Raw genomic sequence first — 20,575 nt, forward strand, 5'->3', positions numbered from 1 at the left:
ATAAAAATAGTAATAACAACCGAAGTCTTAATAATGCTGCTATATTTCTCAATATTAACAAGCCTATAGTTTAGCCCTTTGTGGTCCTATGTCGGACCAGGTCCGACATTACAATTTTTCCTTTCCAGTCCGGTCAAAAAGACATAAAGCACAGGTCTCATTTTTTCTCTGAGAAAACCTTTCAATGGCTGAGTGAGACTGATAGGAGCGAATGAAGCCGAAAAAAGGGAGTATCTGATAGCCACAGAGATAACATGGACATAAACAAAGGAGATAGCTGCTTCCGTATCCAGCGCTCAAAGAATATTACAGACATTTGCAGAGCTTTTTGAGATGTTATAGTAATAAAATAATGACTTGGATCACACTATTGAGGAGTTTGGTGATAAAACAAGTGATCAGGAGAGGATTTATCAGTATGCACGTCTATAAGAGGTATGTGAAAAATACAGCGAACAAGGGGTGGGGCTTGGCTGGAGATGCAGTACTGATGTTATTTTGCAATGCAACGCCTTTTAAACCTGTTTTACTCAGAAAAAAAAAAATTAAAAAGCGTGTGTAAAATAAACAACGCGTGTAAAAATAAATTGGACCTAACACACCTGACAAGTGCTGAATAAATGGACTGCAAAGGGTTAATGGATTCACAGTCAAAGTTTCTCATTTAGAAAAGAAGTAGGCTTGATCTGAAAGTAGTCTTTAAGCTAAATACAGGTATTCTAGAAGTATTCTGTCCAAGTATAAATGTTTTATATAACAGAGGGAGTGTTAAGTTTGAATATAAGACAATAAAGTGAAAACTGGATTTAATAACTAGTATTCAATGGACCTGCTAAAGAAATAATATTAAATTGGTGACCTCGCCTTTACCTGTTGTAGCACAGTGGTAATGGGCATGAAAAAATAGGTTTTGGCAGTCAAAGCGAGACTTGCTGGTCGTCAACCGTTTTTAATCCAAGGTCTTGCTATAATGAGCAAAATGAACTAACAAAGTATATTTTGGTACCAGAATAAGAGTGTATTATGGTGTAATATAGATTCATTATATTATAGAAATTAATGAAAACTTGGCAGCCGAAGTGAGTATTTCATTTAAATTAGAAAAGTTGTTTGTAGTATCAGTTCTTACCAGGTAGGTAGCGACTTTACATGTTAGTAGCGTAGTTTGGGGGGGGCTTGGAGCTGGGGGCTTCAAATTCCTGTCAATTAGTACCTATTTTCTATTTAAGCCATGATCACTTGCACCTTCGCTGTCTAGTGTTTTGTTTTTGTAGCAAACGCTCAGAAGCCGTCATCTTGTGCTTCGCTGATAGTCTAAACTTCATTGCCTTTCACTGCAGGTCACTTCTCTGCGTAGCGCTCTCCAGATATTAGCAGATATTTTCCTACCTGCTTTGGTGATTCTTCTCATCATTCAGCTTCTCTCTTCGGCTGCAGGAGCTCCAGCGTTAGTCCTTCCTGCTCCATCCAGCCTCCAGCCCAGCAACAGCGCCGTTCAAACCGCAGCTTTATTTCTCAACTTTTCCGCGTCTTTATTAGAAAGACTGGCCCTCCATTAATCAAGGCTAACGCTAATCCTCATCTAATCAAAATACGAGGCACTTCCTCAGCAATCTATTCATATGTCTACTCATCCTCTCAAATGTTACAGCATTAATAATGGTGAGAGATGTGGTACAAGACTGGAAATCTCTTGATTATGAATTAAGGAGCTCCACTATTAGGAGAATAACTGGAGTTGCGAAACCCAAATCTCTGAATGTGAGTTCACCTTTTCCATTTCAAGCAGACATGATAGTAGCAAACCGCTGATCGATCCCATATTAACTAAAACATAGAGTGGCGACATCTCATCTCTCTGCCCTTGTTTCTAGAATATGGGGCGCAAAATGCGCCAAGCTTCCCCAGCAGCCAATTCATATGTTTGTTCAGCTCCAGCTGCCACCTCAGCCCTCAGTTCCAGCTCTCCTTCTGCCTCTGCTTTCGGTATCCAAGTTCCGTCAGCTGGTCCCATCTGCTTCCACAACCCCCATCCAGAATCCCCAGCTTTTCCAGCTGCTATTCGACTGAATCCTACTCTCAGTAACCTCCATCAATCTGCTCAGCATTTCATGTCTGCCATCCTTGCCCCTTCTTCAAGAGCCTCCTATTCTACAGCCTGCTCAGTGTTTTCAACATTCTGCATCCAGAATCGAATAATCATAACCCTTCTCAAAACCAGATTCTGGCTCTCAACGTCCATGCTAGGGGTTCTCTCCATCTCCCTCCATTCTGTCCATACCAGCAGTACGCCCCCTGCCTCACCTTCCTGCCTGTCTATATCAACTGCCATTTTCCATTTGCTCACTCTTTGGAAAGGCCACTTCTCCCCCTACAAGGCTCTACCTATGGAGATCATCTGAATCTCAGTCGCCTTCGATGCTTACTTCATCATTTAGCTGCATACCTCCAAGACGGATCAATTTCAGCATGGTCAGTTCATTCAGCCGTCAAGTATCAAGTCCCCTATCCCCCCTTTCTTTTCAACATCAAGGTATCTCCCCAGCAGGAGCCCCCTCCCCCCGACCCTCTGTTCATTGATTCCTCTCGCTCCTATCATCACTTGTCACTGGTTCTCAACCCACCTCTCCACCCTCGCCTCCAGAGCAGGCCTCCCTCCTTGACTCCACCCTCCCCCCCATCATTCCGTATAGGCGCAGCCTCATCCTCCGCAAGGGCCAACATCAATCACAGCCTGATCAAGAATGTGGGGAGCTGGTCCTCCTCTGCGTTGGATTCTAACATTCATTCTTCCTCCTCTATATAATTGCTGCTCATTTTAAAATTGCTAGTGTGCGTGGAGTGCGGGTTTTCCCCTAATCAACCTCAAGGAGTTTTTTCCTCTCCACTGAGCAGCAGGTATACACATAATCACATCCTACTAGATTACTAACCATCCCTCTGTTTATTCTATTTTGTCATTCTGGTCTTTTGTTTATGTTATGCACTGGCATGTGCTGTTTTTTGTTCATCTCACGGTGTGGGAGATTTTGCGAGGAGCGGGGGTCCATCCTTTGGGGGTCAAGTGAGTCTCACTTCCCCGACCTCAGGGCTAGGCATCCGCCTCCCTTACCTTCAGGGGGGTTCTCACCATGTGAGTCAGAGCGGACCCCCGGCCACACTGTGTCCTTTCGCAGCTCCTGCGCTTATCTTACCTCACTCGAGGCTCTGTTCTATACTTTGCCTCAATTCGGGACGTGGCTACTCCATGCTCGAGTCCCACCCTAACCTCTATGCCTTGTCCTTATTTCAGATCCCAGGCAGCATGAAGTCTCGGTCAATTGGGGGTCTAACGAGCGCCCCTTTACAGAAGTCTCAGACGCTGGGTACCTCTCTCTCTATCTCCTTTCGTGTCCCAGTCTTCCAGGACCGTCTTCCTCCGAGGGGCGGCTCCCCGAGTCATAACCCTCATATTTGTTTTCGGTTGCTGGGTCCTCTGCCCCTGGGTTGTGTCGGCATCGTCGCCCTCAGTCAGTGACCACTTTCTGTATCCTGTCTTCGGTTGCTGGGTCCTCTGCCCCTGGGTTGTGTCGGCATCGAATCAGGCCCTCAGTCAGCACCATCTTTCTATCCTGTTTAGGTTACTGGGTCCTTTGCCCCTGGGTTATGTCGGCATCGTCGCCCTCAGTCAGTGATCATCTTTCTATCCTAGTTTCCATGTCTGGCTCCGCTGGTCTGCTACTAGAATCAGGGCCTCGCCAGCTCCTCTATCCTAAGTCCAGTCCTTTCTATCTGGCACTCTGTCCTACTAACTGCTCCTTTCTGCTTCTTCTGCCCTATCATTACACCCCCAGCTCACGCCCAGCGAATTGGAATGTTTGTGGGCGAAAAATATGGAGGCTTTTGTATTACAATAATAATAATAATAATAATATTTATTTTTATATAGCACCTTTCGGAGTGGATCAGCACTACAAATCGCTTTACAACTGTTGGAAGGAATTACATTTAAAACTAAAAAAAACACAGTGTTGCATTTATTTAAGTTGTACTGCTGTAATAAATAGAGGTATTTATTTACAGGGAAACTGTAGAGTTTAAAAGTGAAAGAATTAAAAGTTTGTCTCAGACACAGTAGAATTCTGCAAGGGCATTAGACGTTCAAAAGATAAGGCTTAGTCCTTAGCACCACAAGTAGGGTTTTGCTGTTGGCTCTTAAAAGCAGGATTTGTCAACCTTGAATGATAACCAACGGAAGGTGCTTTTTAAGAAAAACAGGTGTATGTACCTGTCACAAAGAAGGCTGCAGTGGGTGGGTGACCAGAAACAGGAACCAACACAAAATAAACAGACAGGTGGAGTTTGGTGAAGCTGAGTGCTTGGTTGCGCTCAGCATTTAATGATTAAACAAACAGCAAATAAAAAGGTTGTAAAAAAACACTGACACCAAAACAGCGGCCAAAATAAATAGACAAACAAAACGAGTAGACACTAACAAAACAGGGTGGACGAATGCTACACAAAACAAATACGGTGCTGGTCCTTCCAGCACTTGTAACAATTGATATTATAGTTTACGTTTCTCCTCTCTCTCTCCCGTTCTCCACTTCCGAACACACAACCCCGACTGAGTGAAAACATGTTGCTTTTATGCAGCTTTACCGAGATTGATTGCTACTCAATCATTCAATTGGAGTCTCGGTACAACTGCACGTGAATTTACTTAGTGCAATTCCTCGTGCTCACATATTACATTTTACCTGCACGTGAAGTGCTGTGCAATCCTTGTGCCTAAATACAAATATACATTTTAAATCACTCGTGTTCATAACCGATATTATCCCGCGTACCAAGTACAATACACCAACATTAACACACTACATGCAACATACAACACAAATAAATAGTCCAGGGGGGGGGGATTTTGCCACAGTACCTCATTATATTAAGAAAATAATAAGTTATAGCTTAGTTATAAAAATTAGCATGTAAGATTTTTAATTATCTGAAAAGATACCAGTCCGAGGCCCTCTTGAATCTGACCAAAAAATGAATTGAATGTGAATTTGGAAAAGTGCTTACAGTAGAGTTTCATATTAAGTAAAAAATAACTAGTAAAAAAACTAGCAGGTCAGGCTTAGTCCAAGCATGGTATAGTTAATATGAGACTATTATATTTAACATGTTGATTATAGCCTGAATTTAAATGAAAATAACTGGACTGGCCACTGTATGCTTAGTGGTTTTATTCAAAGGCTGAGTATTAAACCCCTACAGTCTTTGTCCAATATTTTGTTAAAACATATTTATATATGAAGCAAACCTATTGAGTAAGAAATTACCCATGACAGGGTGTGTGGTAAGACAATTCTTACTGCACACCCTGGGTGCATTGTGAGACATGAGGCTGCAGGTAATTTAAATGCTGTTTCAGTTGCATGTTGACATTTTTACCTACAGAAACACTGTTTAGATAATTGTTAGATAAGAACATAAGAACATAAGAAAATTTACAAATGAGAGGAAGCCATTCGGCCCATCTTGCTCGTTTGGTTGTTAGTAGCTTATTAATCACAGAATCACATCAAGCATCTTCTTAAAGGATCCCAGGGTGTCAGCTTCAACAACATTACTGGGGAGTTGGGTCCAGATCCTCATGATTCTTTGTGTAAAAAAGTGCCTCCTATTTTCTGTTCTGAATGCCCCTTTTTCTAAACTCCATTTGTGACCCCTGGTCCTTGTTTCTTTTTTCAGGCTGAAAAAGTCCCTTGGGTCGACACTGTCAATACCTTTTAGAATTTTGAATGCTTGAATTAGGTCGCCACGTAGTCTTCTTTGTTCAAGACTGAACAGATTCAATTCTTTTAGCCTGTCTGCATATGACATGACTTTTAAGCCCGGAATAAGGTTGAGGTCTTACTAGTGCATTGTGCAGTGTTAACATTACTTCCCTTGATTTAAAGTCCACACTTTTCACAATGTATCCGAGCATCTTGTTAGCCTTTTTTATAGCTTCCCCACATTGTCTAGATGAAGACATTTCTGAGTCAACAAAAACTCCTAGGTCTTTTTCGTAGATTCCTTCTCCAATTTCAGTATCTCCCATATGATATTTATAATGTACATTTTTATTTCCTGCGTGCAGTACCTTACACTTTTCTCTATTAAATGTCATTTGCCATGTGTCTGCCCAGTTCTGAATCTTGTCTAGATCATTTTGAATGGCCTTTAATGCTACAACAGTGTTTGCCACTCCTCCTACTTTTGTGTCATCTGCAAATTTAACAAGTTTGCTTACTATACCAGAATCTAAATCATTAATGTAGATTAGGAATAGCAGAGGACCTAATACTGATCCCTGTGGTACACCGCTGGTTACCACACTCCATTCTGAGGTTTCTCCTCTAATCAGTACTTTCTGTTTTCACATGTTAACCACTCCCTAATCCATGTACATGTGTTTCCTTGAATCCCAACTGCGTTCAGTTTGAGAATGAATCTTTTGTGCGGGACTTTGTCAAAAGCTTTCTGGAAATCTAAATAAACCATGTCATATGCTTTGCAATTATCCATTATCGATGTTGCATCCTCAAAAAAATCAAGCAAGTTAGTTAGACACAATCTCCCTTTCCTAAAACCATGTTGACTGTCTCCCAGGACCCTGTTACCATATAGGTAATTTTCCATTTTGGATCTTATTATAGTTTCCATAAGTTTGCATATAATAGAAGTCAGGCTTACTGGTCTGTAGTTACCTGGTTCAGTTTTGTTTCCCTTTTTGTGGATCGGTATTACGTTTGCAATTTTCCAGTCTGTCGGTACCACCCCTGTGTCAAGAGACTGCTGCATGATCTTGGTTAGCGGTTTGTAAATTACTTCTTTCATTTCTTTGAGTACTACTGGGAGGATCTCATCCGGCCCAGGGGATTTGTTTATTTTAAGAGCTCCTAGTCCCTTTAACACTTCTGCCTCGGTTATGCTAAAGTTAATTAAAACTGGATAGGAACTGGATGACATGTGGGGCATGTTGTCCATATCTTCCTTTGTAAAAACTTGTGAAAAGTAATCATTTAATATATTTTTTTTTCTTCATCTATGATTTTGCCATTTGTATCTCTTAAACATTTAACCTCCTCTTTGAATGTTCTCTTGCTGTTGTAATATTGGAAAAACATTTTGGAATTGGTTTTAGCCCCCTTAGCAATGTTAATTTCTATTTCTCTCTTGGCCTTTCTGAATATTTTTTTTAATTGATCTAAAACCATTTTGGCCATTTAGTTTTACATTTAGATTTGTCTACTTTAGGGATGTAATTGTTTTGCGCCTCTAGTACTACATTTCTGAAGAACAACCATCCTTTTTCTGTGGGTGTTTTCTTCCATTTTACTCCAATCTACTTCTGTTAGTCTCTGTTTCATACCTTCCTAGTTTGCTTTTCTAAAATTGTAAACCGTAGCTTTAGTCTTTACTTTTGGGGTTTTAAAAAACACTTCAAATGAGACCATGTTGTGGTCTGAGTTTGCCAGTGGTTCTCTGACCTCTGTTTTAGTTATTCTATCTTCGTTATTTGAAAAGACTAAATCAAGGCATGCCTCCCCTCTAGTCGGTGCCTTGACAAATTGTGTTAGGAAGCAGTCATTTGTCATTTCCACCATTTCTATTTCATCCTTCGTGCTACCCACCGGGTTTTCCCATTTTATTTGGGGGAAGTTGAAATCCCCCATTAGTATGGCTTCTCCTTTGCTACACGCATTTCTAATGTCATTGTATAACAGATTAATTTGCTCACCGTTTGAATCTGGTGGTCTATAGCATGCACCTATTATTATGCCCTTTGAATTTTTGTCCGTTATTCTGACCCATATTGATTCGGCTTTATTTTCTTTGTCCAGGTTTAACACCTGGGCTTCAAGACTGTTTCTTATGTATAGCGCTACCCCTCCTCCTCTTCTGTCCTGCCTGTCTTTCCTATACAGTGTATACCCACAAATATTATATTCGTCCCCATCACTCTCAGACAACCAAGTTTCAGTAACACCTATCACATCATAGTTACTTGTTAGTGCAGTAGCTTCAAGTTCTAGAATTTTGTTTCTGATACTTCTAGCATTTAGATAAATACATTTAATGGTTGTCTTACCTGAGTTGTTGTCCTTGTTTTGATGCGGTCTCCCTTCTGTTTTTTTGTTGATTTCTCCCCCCTTCCTTTCTAGTTTAAATGTTTCTGAACCTGCTCGAGGATCTTTTCTCCAAGTAGACTGGTTCCCTTGTTATTTAAGTGCAGTCCGTCCCATCTATACAGATAGTCCTCGTTGTAGAATGTGGTCCAATGGTCAAGCTAGGTGAAGCCTTCCCGTGTGCACCACGTCTTCAGCCATGCGTTTTGATTAATTATTTCCAGCTGTCCATATGGTCCTTTGCAAGGTGCCGGTAGTATACCAGAAAATACCACAGTTTTGGTTTTCTCTTTTAATTTCCTTCCTAGCTCTTTGAATTTGTTTTGCAGGGATTTTGGTCTGTCTCTTCCAATGTTGTTTGTACCGATGTGGACGACTACTACCGGGTCGTCTCCTGTTCTTTCTAGGAGCCTGTCCACATTCTCAGTGATGTGCTTGACTGAGGCTCCCGGAAGGCAGCACACTGTTGTAGTAAAGGGGTCCAAACTGCGAATTGAACTTGCTGTGTTTCTCAATATGGAGTCCTGTGACGGAAACATGAGTTCTGGTGATAAATCTTCCTCCCGACCTGTAAGGGCACTAAAGAACGAGAGGAGAAGTATCTGGAAGGGCTGGCCTGACAGTTCGTTTCCGGGTCAGGGAAGTGGGTCAGCCTGGAAAGAAGCGCGACTCTGTTGTAAGACCGTATTGATTTGAAAGGTAAACGAGAGGCAGCTGCAAGTAATAAGGCAGCTGTAACCGTTTACCTAGATATCATGCAGGATTACATATAGGGGCCAGGGTAACACTGATCTTTTCCTTCGTTTGGGTAACGTGAGGAGAGAAGGACTGAGAGAGGAGCTCTCAGAGTGTATTACGTGTTGTGTGTTGTCTTTGTTTTTTTATAATTGTCTGTCTTTTTCGCACCACTAGACAGTTAAAGCACTATCCGGAGCACCACTGCACAGAGCACCTGCACGTTTGAATATCACCTAGGACTGGTGACCGTGCCTTTGTTTGTGTATGAGACTGTACTGTGTTCTTCACCATCCCCGCGCTTTACACATTGTCGTGTACTGCCGGGGATTTATTATTTGACGGTTGCCAGACCTGGAAACAGCACAAATAAACACTTGTTCACTGAATCACTGTTGTCTGTTCATCACTCCTGCATCGCATCACCGCTACACCTGTTCCCCTTACCAACCACTTTGCCACAAGTCCCCAACAATCATGACCTCCCTTCTTTTTGCTGTCTGGTCACCATGTCAATAGGGTCCTGGATGTTGTTCCTTTCATTCTCTTGTTGTTGGTTCTGCTCATCAAAATTCTGAAGTGACTCAAATCTGTTGGTTGTTTTGATTTCTGGTGGTGGTGTTTGACGAAGTTTCTTTTTTTCCCTGCTTCTGCCAACCCTAACCCAGCTGTTCTGACCGTCTATCTCCCTGGTGGGTTTCAGTCTGTTAGGGGTGATGCAGACTTCCATGAATTGTGGGTGTGCCAGTTCCTCAAGATCCTGTTGCTGTCTCACTTCTTCCAGCTCCACTTCTAGCATACTTACTAGTTTATGCAAGTCCTGGATCGCACGGTGTAATAATATTAATAGATCAGCGTGACAGTTTGGCTTCAGTTGTGATATCAGACCAGAAGAAAACACACAGCACTGCGAGTGATATGGTAAATGTGCTTGCTTGCGTCGGTTTATTATAAAATAAAAAGGGTGAACAAAACAAACAAAACACGGGACACGGCACAGGTAACCAAAACAAAGAGATGAAACAAAACGGACTAACACTAAACAAACAGTCGACCAACAGACTGTGACCAGGATGACGGTTAGTGGTGATGTCAGACCCAGAAGAACACAGAAACCAAAACATGTAATGGCGGTGAACCTGAGAAGCTACCGCATCCAGCATTTTATTAAATAATAATACAAACAAACACACAACACTGAAAATAAAGGGCACATTGGCCAAACAGACAGACAAAACAGAAAACGGACGTGGACGAACCCAAAAAGTACCGTGCTGGTTTTCAGCCAGCAAGCTGTAGCAATTGCTATATTATTTTAATCTAACTCTCCTCTCTCTCACCCGTTCTCCACTTCCGAACACACAACTGCGAGTGAGTGAAAACATGCTGCTTTTATGCAGCTGTACTGAGACTCGATTGCTAATCAATCATTCAGTTGGAGTCTCGGTATAACTGCACATGAATTAATAAAAGTACAATCCTAGTGCCTAAATACAAATATACATTTTAAACACTCGTAACCCATATTTATATCCTGTGTATTTTATACATAAACACCAACATTAACACACTACATAAAAAATAAAACACTAATAAACATAAAGGGGCGGGACACTCTGCCACATATGACCCCCCCCCCCCTCCCCCCCCTTTGTGCGCAGCACACCTGGCCTCAATGGCCATCTCCCCCCTCAGTCCCAAAGTCACGGTTTATAGTTCCGGCCCAGAAACCGCAAGGGTCTTCCTCCCACCCCAACAACTGTAGCAGCCAGGCTGACTGTACACAGACCTGCTCCTCCAGCCAAGGCAATCCTGGCCTCTGCCTGGCTGTCGTGGGGGTGGTCTCTTGACCTTTTCACCCTTCTCTGTAGCCTGCAGCTCCCCCTTGTGGGGCTCCGGGCACCAAATTCCCTGCAGCGAAAGTGCTGTGGGGCGAGGTGTACTCCTGACCTCTACCCCCTATTGAGGAGTGATAAAATGAGTGATCAGGAGAGGATTTATCAGTATGCACGTCTATAAAGAGGTATGTGAAAAATACAGTGAACAAGGGGTGGGGCTTGGCTGGAGATGCAGGACTGTGTCCTTTTGCGATTCAATGCCTTTTTAAACCTGTTTTACTCTGAAAAAAAAAAATTAAACAGCACGTGTAAAATTAACAGCGCATGTGAAAATAAATTGGGACTTGACGCGCCTGACAAGTGCCAAATAAATGGACCGCTAAGGGTTAATTTCAGCATCGTCCCAGCTGCTCCCTCTTAAAACCGGCATTGTTTGATCTACTATGCTCGACCTAGTAGGGGAGTGGTTTGAGCTCAGCGCATTGCTGAGACGGCATTGCTTACTTTAGGCTGCATCAAAAAGCTGGTCTAAATTTCACCCGGCCCAGGGCTGCCTTTTCATTTTTTGAGCGTTCACACCGTCGTCACCATTACGTCGTCAGTCGGGTCCTACCCTCCGTCTTGGGTCGGTAAACTGTGGAAACAATCTGAACGTACGTTGATACAAGAGACTTTGTATGGAGTGCATGCGCTGAATTTGCAAGCGCCGGTTAATTATTGGACAGTTATTTTGTTTGTTCTTTTAAGCAGCGGCCTCGTTTCACTGGACTGTGTTTTATTTAATGAAGGCTGGTTGCACGAACTACGTTAACAGCAATAAAAACGCCATTGTCTGTGTGTCCCTGAAATGGCTGCGACATTCTGAGGTTTAAAGTGAAGACCCAGACTTGGCTTTTTGTTTATTAAACTGTGAATGTTGTTTAATGAACTGGGTGAACATTATAAAGAAGGAAGCAAACCACACGGACAGTGGTAGCTTATTTTATTCTTTATTGAAGCCAGTCACGAACCAGCAAAGCCGCAGGCTGCAGGTTCATGTGTTCACCAGCAGAGGGAGATACTATTTGGAATACTTTCCTGTTCACCTGAAAGGATTACAAACATCATTACCCGACAGCCCTTGTGGATTATAAAAGTAAAGGAACATGTGACACTTACCTGGTGAGACTCCCTGATCCAAGACAGGAACTACATGTGCCAGCAGCAGCTGGACAGAACCTGGACTGGTCTATGATTGCAGAAGCAATACATTTTTCCTTGCAATGAGGAAAGCTCATGCAAGCAATGGAGAGGGTTGTAGAAGTGAGATTAGCGGGCAGGTTTTCTTTTGTTTTATTATTTTCATTACTGTTTCGGTTGTTCTGTGTGTGAATTAACTCGTGCCCCCCACACATTACTTTCGGCCCCTCGCGTGCTGGGGAGGTGTCCACGCTCTACAGCCGTCCGCTTCCAAAAAGAAAACAAAATAATAAAGTAAGGAAAAACTAAGAAGACACACTGTTGAATTAGTCCTTATTATCACCAGTATGGAGAATTCTTAGAAGACGGAAATGACACGTGGAAAGATTACTGCTCAACCGATGGTCCAAATTCGTTCAATTCAGAGATCCCGCCCTTTTAGCCAGTCGACTCCAGTCACTATACGGTGTAACAGTAAAAAACAATTCGTGTTGTTTAGGTAAGCATTAGGAAAAATTACACTGTTCGGAAAGACGAGTAAACGCATTGCTGCTTTGGGGTGCACAACGTTGTATGAACAATGTTCTAAGTCCACGAAATTAAAGAATAACAACGTCCGTTTTCGGGTCCCAACCACCGAAGTTCTTACTCTACTTACGAATTTTACGGGTTTGATAAAGGACGTAAAACTGTAGTCTAGGTACGTATATCACGTCGAAGTTTTTTTGGACGTCGTGTGACGATAGACATATTATCACGCTGTCTGGTCAAGTTAATAGCGATTTGGCATACCCCACGAGTAGTTTCGTTAACTGTAAGAGGTGTTACGACATTGTTATAAAGAGCGGCTGCCAAGTCCTGTTTTAAACGTTGTTGGACTAAGAGCTGCTAAAGGGGTAAAGACTTAGTGTGAAGTCATATGTCGATGTACGGATGTGGTCGATTAAGACGAACACACAGAGAGACCATGAAGGTCAAGTGTAGATTTCAAAAACTAAGTTCGACGGTCGAGAAGTTATATTACTCGTAACATAGGTTCCGTCGAGGCAAAACAAGACTTACGAACAGGTCCTTTTGACCGGTCCTGACAGACTAGGGCGATGTAAGACGGTCATCCAGGACCTAATTACGAAAGACACCACCGTAATATTTGTTACAAGTAGACTATTCCCTTACCAAAACGATTGTCCGAACAACTTCATACAAGTCGTTTGCCGAACGTTCAACGTATTGTGAACGTTTTGGTATCGTAAAGGACATTGGCCTGTCCATTAACGCTAGGTGAGCCAAGGCAATCCTGGCCTCTGCCTGGCTGTCGTGGGGGTGGTCTCTTGACCTTTTCACCCTTCTCTGTAGCCTGCAGCTCCCCCTTGTGGGGCTCCGGGCACCAAATTCCCTGCAGCGAAAGTGCTGTGGGGCGAGGTGTACTCCTGACCTCTACCCCCTATTGAGGAGTGATAAAATGAGTGATCAGGAGAGGATTTATCAGTAAACACGTCTATAAAGAGGTATGTGAAAAATACAGTGAACAAGGGATGGGGTTTGGCTGGAGATGCAGGACTGTCCTTTTGCGATTCAATACCTTTTAACCTGTTTAACTCTGAAAAAAAAAAATTAAAACAGCACGTGTAAAATTAACAGCGCATGTGAAAATAAATTGGGACTTGACGCGCCTGACAAGTGCCAAATAAATGGACCGCTAAGGGTTAATTTCAGCATCGTCCCAGCTGCTCCCTCTTAAAACCGGCATTGTTTGATCTACTATGCTCAACCTAGTAGGGGAGTGGTTTGAGCTAAGTCAGCGCATTGCTGAGACGGCATTGCTTACTTTAGGCTGCATCAAAAAGCTGGTCTAAATTTCACCCGCCCAGGGCTGCCTTTTCATTTTTTGAACGTTCATACATGAGATAAGATGGCCCTGGGCCGGCCTAAACAGCAAGTGTGAACGGGTTCACTGAGTACAGGAAAAGAAAAGCTCAAACTCAGCGATGGGTAAAAGACGACATTCCGCTCTTCACACCCACAGAACCTACATTCGACAATATTAAAACTCCTGTTGAATATTGTATTTCTCTGTTTACTGCTGAAATGATCGATCACATTGTTGATCAAACAAATATATATGTCATGCAAATTACATAAATTCTCAGTACTTTATGTCTATTGGGCTTTCAAAACACGAATTCCACAGGTTGCAGATGTGATGTCTAGAGATGCATGAGCCTGTTAGGAGAAAGTTGTGCAAGTTGTGCCCTACTAAGGTGAAAACCTACTGGAGGTGCAGTAGATGCTTGGATGGTCAGTTGGCCCTTTGTATGTCCTCAGAAAGAAACTGTTCCCTTTCAAGTCGAAGATGGCCACCAAACATCGTTATGGGATACACTCCTGCCTATTGGTAGGTGTCACTGAGCTCCTATGTCAAAGCTGCCAATAGGCCCCCTTCCCCCAGTGATGTCCTCGGTCCCACCTCCCTGAATCAGTAGTTTAAAAAATCGTAGCCTTTTCATTCTGTTTCTGACTTTCAGCACCAACACGTTCCGCATGTCAGACTGCTGCTTTCTGTCTGTCCGTCTTAGCAACGGTAAGTATTATTGTTAAGAATTATGTGTGTTTTCATCCCTTCTTACTTCGGAGAGCACTATTACTCTACTATTACCGGGCTTGCCTTGTTCCTGTTGTCAAGTTTTGCCGACCAGCCAGCCACCTGAGGGTCACGGTTGGGCCTTGTTTTTGATTGTAGATGAACGCGTCCCTTTACTCTCGTAGAGCACTAGCTGCTCCGCAGCTGTTTTTTCCGAGCCGGCCATATACTCCTCACCAAGGCTTCCCTCGTTGTTGGGTTGAGACATAAACGGGCTGCGCGGGCCTTCACCTTGGTGTAGGTCGCTCAAATCAATAGTGCTCGCCCCTATCTGTCCTGTATATTGAACTGTTTTTTGTATTTTAAAAAATGTTTTTATTACTGTGTGTGTAAGTCAGTCACCCGCCGCTGTACCGCTAAATAGGCTAGTGCGTTGGTGCGGCACGGTACTCGATGCAAGAGGTGCGCGGGGTGCCTGACGCTGCACGGTACTGGGTGCATCTGTGCACGCTGTACACTGTGCTGCACGGTAACCCACGGTGCTCGGTACAAGCTGTGCACACGATGCATATTAGACCGGTGCTGCACAGTACACACGGTGTTCGGTGCAGGTGCAAGCGGTGCACGCGGTGCATATTAGACCTGTGCTATATGGTACACGCGGTGCCAAGTGCAAAAGGTGTACATGGTGCTCGGTGCATGCGGTGCGTGTGATTTTATTATTGCACAGTACTCGGTGCATGCAGTGCACCGAGTACTCGGTGCTCTTAATCCGGTGCCACACTGCTCCCGGCCCCCACAGTGCTCGGTGCACACTTCACACACGGTGTTTACAGCGCAGTGGTTCTAACCCGCGGTGTTATTATTGCACGGTGCTCAGTGCATGCTGTGAACGTCGTACTCGGTGCTTTTAACCCAGTGCCATGCTACTCCCGGTGCCCACAGTGCTTGGTTCACACGTCGCTCACAGTGTTATAGCGCTGTGGTTTCTAACTCGCAGTGTTATTATTGCACGGTACTCGGTGGACGTGGTGCATGTCGTACTCGGTGCTCTTAACGCCACTCCCTGTGCACACAGTGCTCGGTGCACGCGGCGCACACATGTTTACAGCGCAGTGGTTGCATTCCTCCCGTCCGCCGTCACCCTGAGCCGGTCACAATCTCTGTGCCGGCCCCTGACCCCTCTGGGGGAGTACAGGGCAAGTGGATGGACCGGGCTCTCTGCTCAGACGAGGATGCGCTTTCCATCGCCGCCTCGTGGGGTGAGTCCGCGTTCACCATCAACGATGCCAAGAATTAGCTGATGCCAGCGCAGTGCATAACATATGTGGGGCTCCAGTTGGACTCCACCACTATACATAAGAACATAAGAACATAAGAAAGTTTACAAACGAGAGGAGGCCATTCGGCCCATCTTGCTCGTTTGGTTGTTAGTAGCTTATTGATCCCAAAATCTCATCAAGCAGCTTCTTGAAGGATCCCAGGGTGTCAGCTTCAACAACATTACTGGGGAGTTGATTCCAGACCCTCACAATTCTCTGTGTAAAAAAGTGTCTCCTATTTTCTGTTCTGAATGCCCCTTTTTCTAAACTCCATTTGTGACCCCGGGTCCTTGTTTCTTTTTTCAGGCTGAAAAAGTCCCTTGGGTCGACACTGTCAATACCTTTTAGAATGTTGAATGCTTGAATTAGGTCGCCACGTAGTCTTCTTTGTTCAAGACTGAACAGATTCAATTCTTTTAGCCTGTCTGCATATGACATGCCTTTTAAGCCCGGAATAATTCTGGTCGCTCTTCTTTGCACTCTTTCTAGAGCAGCAATATCTTTTTTATAGCGAGGTGACTAGAACTGCACAAAATATTCAAGATGAGGTCTTACTAGTGCATTGTACAGTTTTAACATTACTTCCCTTGATTTAAATTCAACACTTTTCACAATGTATCCGAGCATCTTGTTAGCCTTTTTTAAAGCTTCCCCACATTGTCTAGATGAAGACATTTCTGAGTCAACAAAAACTCCTAGGTCTTTTTCATAGATTCCTTCTCCAATTTCAGTATCTCCCATATGATATTTATAATGTACATTTTTATTTCCTGCGTGCAGTACCTTACACTTTTCTCTATTAAATGTCATTTGCCATGTGTCTGCCCAGTTCTGAATCTTGTCTAGATCATTTTGAATGACCTTTGCTGCTGCAACAGTGTTTGCCACTCCTCCTACTTTTGTGTCGTCTGCAAATTTAACAAGTTTGCTTACTATACCAGAATCTAAATCATTAATGTAGATTAGGAATAGCAGAGGACCTAATACTGATCCCTGTGGTACACCACTGGTTACCACACTCCATTCTGAGGTTTTTCCTCTAATCAGTACTTTCTGTTTTCTACATGTTAACCACTCCCTAATCCATGTACATGTGTTTCCTTGAATCCCAACTGCGTTCAGTTTGAGAATTAATTTTTTGTGCGGGACTTTGTCAAAAGCTTTCTGGAAATCTAAATAAACCATGTCATATGCTTTGCAATTATCCATTATCGATGTTGCATCCTCAAAAAAATCAAGCAAGTTAGTTAGACACGATCTCCCTTTCCTAAAACCATGTTGACTGTCTCCCAGGACCCTGTTACCATATAGGTAATTTTCCATTTTGGATCTTATTATAGTTTCCATAAGTTTGCATATAATAGAAGTCAGGCTTACTGGTCTGTAGTTACCTGGTTCAGTTTTGTTTCCCTTTTTGTGGATCGGTATTACGTTTGCAATTTTCCAGTCTGTCGGTACCACCCCTGTGTCAAGAGACTGCTGCATGATCTTGGTTAGCGGTTTGTAAATAACTTCTTTCATTTCTTTGAGTACTACTGGGAGGATCTCATCCGGCCCAGGGGATTTGTTTATTTTAAGAGCTCCTAGTCCCTTTAACACTTCTGCCTCAGTTATGCTAAAGTTATTTAAAACTGGATAGGAACTGGATGACATGTGGGGCATGTTGTCAGTATCTTCCTTTGTAAAAACTTGTGAAAAGTAATCATTTAATATATTTGCTATTTTTTTTTCTTCATCTACGATTTTGCCATTTGTATCTCTTAAACATTTAATCTCCTCTTTGAATGTTCTCTTGCTGTTGTAATATTGGAAAAACATTTTGGAATTGGTTTTAGCTCCCTTAGCAATGTTCATTTCTATTTCTCTCTTGGCCTTTCTAACTTCCTTTTTGACTTGCGTTTGCAGTTCTGTGTACTCTTTCTGCGTACTTTCTTTTTGGTCCTTTTTTAATGCTCTGTAAAGTGCCTTTTTTCGCTGAATATTTTTTTTAATTGATCTATTAAACCATTTTGGCAATTTAGTTTTACATTTAGATTTGTCTACTTTAGGGATATAATTGTTTTGCGCCTCTAGTACTACATTTTTGAAGAACAACCATCCTTCTTCTGTGGGTGTTTTCTCTATTTTACTCCAATCTACTTCTGTTAGTCTCTGTTTCATACCTTCATAGTTTGCTTTTCTAAAATTGTAAACCTTAGCTTTAGTCTTTACTTTTGGGGATTTAACAAACACTTCAAATGAGACCATGTTGTGGTCTGAGTTTGCCAGTGGTTCTCTGACCTCTGTTTTAGTTATTCTATCTTCGTTATTTGAAAAGACTAAATCAAGGCATGCCTCCCCTCTAGTGGGTGCCTTGACAAATTGTGTTAGGAAGCAGTCATTTGTCATTTCCACCATTTCTATTTCATCCTTCGCGCTATCCACCGGGTTTTCCCATTTTATTTGGGAGAAGTTGAAATCCCCCATTAGTATGGGTTCTCCTTTGCTACACGCATTTCTAATGTCATTGTATAACAGACAGGGTAGCAGCTGTTTCAGCAGGGATCGAAGGTGTCCCTTGTTTTGTACCAAAAACTTCTGGGTCTGATAGCAGCAGCGGTATCAGCCATCAAGCTGGGATTATTAGGCATGTGCCCGCTGCAGGCGTGGCTCAATGTGTTCAATTTGCATCCCAAATGCAACAGGCACCGTCGGCTGACAGTGTGTCTAGCATGTATGGCGGCCCTACGCTGGTGGAGGATTCTCTCTCACCTGGGGGGTCCCCGGGGCTGCATCGCCTAGCCTTCAGGCTGCTGATTTGGGCCCAAAAGAACTTGCTGTCCCTTCGGGCGATGCATGTTCCAGGCATGGAGAATCGAGTGGCGGACCTCCTCTTTTTTGGTGGTGGAGCGCATTTGGGAATGTTTCGGGAAGGCGCAGGTCAATCTCTTCACCTCGGCGGAGACAGCACACTGCCCCCTATGGTACTCCCTCCACCACTGCAGTGGTCCACTCGGCGTCGACGCCCTAGCCCACATATGGCCCAGAGTGCTCCTTTACGCGTTCCCACCTCTACCATTGCTCCCAGCCTTTCTCGAGAAGGTCCGGTCGAAGAAGGCGTCAGTTCTCCTTGTGGCCCCCAGGTGGCCCAGGAGAATCTGGTTCTCATCCCTGTGCCAGCTATTGAACGGCCCGCCCTGAGAAATCCTACTTCGCCGGAATCTTCTCAGTCAGACGAGAGGCACACTTTGGCACCTGGATCTAGGCAAGTTCCAGCTATGGGTCTGGCCCCTGAAAGGGACTACTGGTCAGCCTTAGGGCTTTCAGATGCGGTCATGGGTATGCTGCAGAATGGTAGGGCGCATTCCACTAGGTCACTGTATGCCTTTAAGTGGAAACGGTTTCAAGATTGGTGAACCCTCTAACGGTCATGATCCAATCTCCTGTCCCATGCCCGCCATCTTGGAGTTTCTGCAAGATCTGCTTTAGGCTGGTAGATCACCTTCCACACTGAAGGTTTACCTAGCGGCTATTTCTGCTTGTCATGCCCCCATTGACTCTGTGTCTCACATTTTTGGCTACCCGATTTCTCCGAGACGCTCTGTGAATGTACCCTCCTAGGAGGGCCACTCTCCCTAGATGGAGCCTCGAGATTGTACTGGAGGCTCTCACGCAGGTCCCATTTGAGCCTATATACTCCATCAAGTTGAAGCACCTGTCAATGAAGTCAGTCTTCCTCTTGGCTATCACCTCGGCAAAGCAGGTTAGTGAGCTGCAGGCGCTGTCTGTGCATAGCTCCTGTATGAGTATGAGTATACACTTTTCTCCCAAAGGTGGTTACAGCCTTCCATGTGAATCAGTCTGTGGAACTGGAGTCCTTCCATCCTCCTCAGTTTGCGACGGATGAGGATATAGAAAGTTGAACTTGGATTTGTGGATAGGACAAGAATCGCTGACCTTGCACAGGCAGGGCTTAGCGTCCCTCATATGCTGCCGTTCTTTTCTCCCTCACGACGGCTCTGCTACACATTTCCCATAACGATGTTTGGTGGCCATCTTCAAATTGAAAGGGAACACTAGCTTACCTACCATAAATCTGGTTCCCTGAAAGAGAAGATGGCCACCAACAACAAGGTCGCTCGGTCGACATCATGGTTTCGTCAGAAAAGAGGGTGATTTTTCCCCTGCATGACGGTTAAGCACCCTCGGGAGGCGGGACCGGGGACGTCACTGGTGGAAGGGAGCCTATTGGCAGCTTTGAAATAGGAATGGGCTGAATAGCCTCCTCTCGTTTGTAAACTTTCTATGTTCTTTCTTAACTCAGTGGCACCTAACAATAGGCAGGAGTGTATCCCATAACGATGTTTGGTGGCCATCTTCTCTTTCAGGGAACCAGGCTCAGTAGATCTGTCGGATTTTGCTAAATTAGAAGCCTGGTGTATAGCGAGTTATGGAAAGAAACTAGGGATGCACCGACTCCAGGATTCGGTTTCGGATTCGGCCCGAATACCTACTTTTTGAGCAGGGTTTGGATTCGGCCAAATCCTACATCCGCACATCCCTTTTAATACATCCCTCCAATGTGCGCAGTTCTTCTAAATAAAAGACATGAATCCGGTATTGAAAGTAACTGTTGTACAGTATTTAATAACAAGAACACGTTTTATAAACTCTGTCACAGCTTTGCTCCCTAAATTTCTGGTGGCGCACGCACTAAACACACGCAGACCCCCAAACATACCTCCATTCGCAACAGCACATTCATATCACACTTTTCATGGAGTA

This window comes from Polyodon spathula, chromosome 9 (assembly GCF_017654505.1).
Source record: "Polyodon spathula isolate WHYD16114869_AA chromosome 9, ASM1765450v1, whole genome shotgun sequence".
NCBI classification, from domain to species: domain Eukaryota; kingdom Metazoa; phylum Chordata; class Actinopteri; order Acipenseriformes; family Polyodontidae; genus Polyodon; species Polyodon spathula.